This window comes from Schistocerca serialis, unplaced genomic scaffold (assembly GCF_023864345.2).
Source record: "Schistocerca serialis cubense isolate TAMUIC-IGC-003099 unplaced genomic scaffold, iqSchSeri2.2 HiC_scaffold_1169, whole genome shotgun sequence".
Taxonomy (NCBI): Eukaryota; Metazoa; Arthropoda; class Insecta; order Orthoptera; family Acrididae; genus Schistocerca; species Schistocerca serialis.
In genome coordinates this window covers 80001-85000 of record NW_026047369.1, presented here as the reverse complement: position 1 = coordinate 85000, position 5000 = coordinate 80001, and the positions used below count along the sequence as shown (strand labels likewise).

Sequence of the window (5000 nt, the reverse complement as noted above, 5' to 3'; positions counted from 1 at the left end):
TTCAGTGTAGCGCGCGTGCGGCCCAGAACATCTAAGGGCATCACAGACCTGTTATTGCTCAATCTCGTGCGGCTAGAAGCCGCCTGTCCCTCTAAGAAGAAAAGTAATCGCTGACAGCACGAAGGATGTCACGCGACTAGTTAGCAGGCTAGAGTCTCGTTCGTTATCGGAATTAACCAGACAAATCGCTCCACCAACTAAGAACGGCCATGCACCACCACCCACCGAATCAAGAAAGAGCTATCAATCTGTCAATCCTTCCGGTGTCCGGGCCTGGTGAGGTTTCCCGTGTTGAGTCAAATTAAGCCGCAGGCTCCACTCCTGGTGGTGCCCTTCCGTCAATTCCTTTAAGTTTCAGCTTTGCAACCATACTTCCCCCGGAACCCAAAAGCTTTGGTTTCCCGGAGGCTGCCCGCCGAGTCATCGGAGGAACTGCGGCGGATCGCTGGCTGGCATCGTTTATGGTTAGAACTAGGGCGGTATCTGATCGCCTTCGAACCTCTAACTTTCGTTCTTGATTAATGAAAACATACTTGGCAAATGCTTTCGCTTCTGTTCGTCTTGCGACGATCCAAGAATTTCACCTCTAACGTCGCAATACGAATGCCCCCGCCTGTCCCTATTAATCATTACCTCGGGTTCCGAAAACCAACAAAATAGAACCGAGGTCCTATTCCATTATTCCATGCACACAGTATTCAGGCGGGCTTGCCTGCTTTAAGCACTCTAATTTGTTCAAAGTAAACGTGCCGGCCCACCGAGACACTCACTCAAGAGCACCCTGGTAGGATTGCAACGGGGTCCGCCTCGGGACGCACGAGCACGCACGAGGCGCGTCGCACGCCTTCAGCTCGCCCCACCGGCAGGACGTCCCACGATACATGCCAGTTAAACACCGACGGGCGGTGAACCAACAGCGTGGGACACAAATCCAACTACGAGCTTTTTAACCGCAACAACTTTAATATACGCTATTGGAGCTGGAATTACCGCGGCTGCTGGCACCAGACTTGCCCTCCAATAGATACTCGTTAAAGGATTTAAAGTGTACTCATTCCGATTACGGGGCCTCGGATGAGTCCCGTATCGTTATTTTTCGTCACTACCTCCCCGTGCCGGGAGTGGGTAATTTGCGCGCCTGCTGCCTTCCTTGGATGTGGTAGCCGTTTCTCAGGCTCCCTCTCCGGAATCGAACCCTGATTCCCCGTTACCCGTTACAACCATGGTAGGCGCAGAACCTACCATCGACAGTTGATAAAGCAGACATTTGAAAGATGCGTCGCCGGTACGAGGACCGTGCGATCAGCCCAAAGTTATTCAGAGTCACCAAGGCAAACGGACCGGACGAGCCGACCGATTGGTTTTGATCTAATAAAAGCGTCCCTTCCATCTCTGGTCGGGACTCTGTTTGCATGTATTAGCTCTAGAATTACCACAGTTATCCAAGTAACGTGGGTACGATCTAAGGAACCATAACTGATTTAATGAGCCATTCGCGGTTTCACCTTAATGCGGCTTGTACTGAGACATGCATGGCTTAATCTTTGAGACAAGCATATGACTACTGGCAGGATCAACCAGGGAGCTGCGTCAACTAGAGCTGAGCAGCCGGCCGCCCGGGAGTGTGTCCCGGGGGCCCGCGCGAACACGCAAGCGTCCGCTCAATTATTCTGCAAACAGGAGGAGGCTGAGCTCCCCTGCACAATACACCTCGAAACCCTCTCAGGTCCCGGCGGCGCGCAGCGCCGTCCTAAGTACTTGGTCGGGTTCGAGAGAGGCGCAATCGCCCGGAGTTTGGCGAGTAGACGCTTTAGGTGCGACCACCCGTGCTCCCAACTGAGCTTGCCGCTGCCGACAGAGGCCCGGGAGCGTGCTGTCGTGGCATTGCCGGCGGGAGACAACACGCGCCACCTACGGTGGCCGGCAGCTCCAACGCCAGCGCCACAGAAGGACAAAAGCCCCACTTGGGTGCCGAAGCGAACTCTCCCAGCACAGCGCACGCGCCAACACGTCCGCACAGCTGCGATACAATCCACCTGCGAGAACCGCAGAGGCGACCGAGCAGCAGACGGCGTCGCGGCGCCGAGCGCCGGGCGGCGGCGCATCCTCAGCGCACACAGTCCTCAATCGGACCAGCACACTGCAGATGTCCACCGCGCTTCGCACCGGGCCCGCGAGGACCTACTTTGGCCGCACGGCGCCGCGTGCAGGGTGCGCCGGCGCGCAGCTACGCCGCCTGCCGCCTCCGTCGGCCGGCGCGCCTGCCACTGGCCGCCCCCACCAGCCGGCTGTAGCGCGTGCGCCCACGCACCGCGCGGCCAGCACGCCGGGAGGCCCCCCCTCACCGGCCGGGGACGGTCCCACCCAGCCACCGCCGCGTATCGCTTCACACCCACATGCCATTCACGTTCGTGGGCATGGTGGGTATCGCTGAAACAACCGGTTGGTAGCTCAACCGATCGTCGCCATCACTGATTCACCTCTAGCGAGAACAACCGCACCACAACGGTTTACCAGTTCTTCATTTGCGTAACGTCACCAGCAAACGTAGACGTCCATCGCCATTTGCAAATTCAACGATTGTTGCATGCCTGTGTCAGGTGTCACGACACACTATGTCTGCCCACATACACGCAACAACATGTGCACGCTTCGCGAACACGTGGAAGGTGGCCCCCGTACGTATGCGATGTCCATTGCGCGAACGACTGTCAACCGGCCTCTGTCGCATGTCGCAGATGTGGAACGCAGTGCACCATGCTATCACGGTGTGTGAGAAGAGACGACTACGTCTGACAACACGCGCCACTACATCAACAGACGGCTCATGCCGATCGCCATCCACGGCATACCATACTGCAATCCAGCTCTTATAGGGAGACGACATGTAGCTGAGTGCACAATATTTGGACCGTATGGTTCGCCGTTGTTGGCGCAGTCGTGGTACGGTCACACATGTACCACGATGTATCATTCAGTACATGAGGACCAATGTGCAGTACAGTGTGTGATTTGGACGTACAACATCAGCGGACAGTTGACACAAGCCGTACCACAACGTAGGCTGTGCTTCGCCATGCGAATGCCAATGAACAACTGCGAAGGGCATTGAGCATGTACGTCCTGCTGCCATCCGCATTACAGTGTATAGCTGCAAGGTGTTTAACATGAAGCGATACTCTGGGGACCGGGCAGTGCGAGTAGCAAACTATATTGCGGGGGTTGCAGTTAGGCAACACTACACTAATTTAACGCGTCGTATGACAATTACAGAGCAGGTTAAGGCCCAACGTGTGTTGGGTTAAGGCCCAACGTGTGTTGGGTTAAGGCCCAACGTGTGTTGGGTTAAGGCCCAACGTGTGTTGGGTTAAGGCCCAACGTGTGTTGGGTTAAGGCCCAACGTGTGTTGGGTTAAGGCCCAACGTGTGTTGGGTTAAGGCCCAACGTGTGTTGGGTTAAGGCCCAACGTGTGTTGGGTTAAGGCGCAACGTGTGTTGGGTTAAGGCGCAACGTGTGTTGGGTTAAGGCGCAACGTGTGTTGGGTTAAGGCGCAACGTGTGTTGGGTTAAGGCGCAACGTGTGTTGGGTTAAGGCGCAACGTGTGTTGGGTTAAGGCGCAACGTGTGTTGGGTTAAGGCGCAACGTGTGTTGGGTTAAGGCGCAACGTGTGTTGGGTTAAGGCGCAACGTGTGTTGGGTTAAGGCGCAACGTGTGTTGGGTTAAGGCGCAACGTGTGTTGGGTTAAGGCGCAACATAGGTTAGGTTAAGGCGCAACATAGGTTAGGTTAAGGCGCAACATAGGTTAGGTTAAGGCGCAACATAGGTTAGGTTAAGGCGCAACATAGGTTAGGTTAAGGCGCAACATAGGTTAGGTTAAGGCGCAACATAGGTTAGGTTAAGGCGCAACATAGGTTAGGTTAAGGCGCAACATAGGTTAGGTTAAGGCGCAACATAGGTTAGGTTAAGGCGCAACATAGGTTAGGTTAAGGCGCAACATAGGTTAGGTTAAGGTACAATATAGGTTAGGTTAAGGTACAATATAGGGTAGGTTAAGGCGCAACATAGGTTAGGTTAAGGCACAACACGGGTTAGGTTAAGGCACAACACGGGTTAGGTTAAGGCACAACACAGGTTAGGTTAAGGCACAACACGGGTTAGGTTAAGGCACAACACGGGTTAGGTTAAGGCAGAATACGGGTTAGGTTAAGGCACAATACGGGTTAGGTTAAGGCACAATACGGGTTAGGTTAAGGCACAATACGGGTTAGGTTAAGGCACAATACGGGTTAGGTTAAGGCACAATACGGGTTAGGTTAAGGCACAATACGGGTTAGGTTAAGGCACAATACGGGTTAGGTTAAGGCACAATACGGGTTAGGTTAAGGCACAATACGGGTTAGGTTAAGGCACAATACGGGTTAGGTTAAGGCACAATACGGGTTAGGTTAAGGCACAATACGGGTTAGGTTAAGGCACAATACGGGTTAGGTTAAGGCACAATACGGGTTAGGTTAAGGCACAATACGGGTTAGGTTAAGGCACAATACGGGTTAGGTTAAGGCACAATATGGGTTAGGTTAAGGCACAATATGGGTTAGGTTAAGGCACAATATGGGTTAGGTTAAGGCACAATATGGGTTAGGTTAAGGCACAATATGGGTTAGGTTAAGGTACACATTGTTGTAAGGAAAGGTGTTTTGGGGGGGGGGGGGGCGGCAGTTTGTTGATTGTGATTATCGTAAGTAAATGACTGCGGCATCATCTGATTTGCCACGTCAGGGTGCACCTTTGGCTCATAACAGGCGGCGCTCTGATTCCATGCTTGTGGCAGACCTGTGTCTTTCATTCCTGCCATTGTTTGTGTGGTGTGACAGGAGGCAGTATTGTGATGTTGGGTGCACCCCTGTGTGGGACATGTGTGGGTGTTGGTGGCTTAGCTGAGCAATGGTGGTTGTCGGAAGGGTGGGATATTCTGTTTTCCGAGTGGACCTCCCGGTCTG

At 53.6% G+C, this 5000-nt stretch overlaps 1 non-coding gene across 1 annotated transcript in view; it reads right to left on the bottom strand.

Annotated features, from left to right (window-relative positions):
• The window catches only part of LOC126433588 (small subunit ribosomal RNA), a 1910-nt gene extending 326 nt beyond the window's left edge, over window positions 1-1584 (bottom strand). The window contains exon 1 of the ribosomal RNA XR_007578600.1: window positions 1-1584. This exon is cut by the window's left edge and continues 326 nt beyond it. This is a non-coding gene — a ribosomal RNA (small subunit ribosomal RNA).
• Window positions 1585-5000: the final 3416 nt, after the last annotated feature.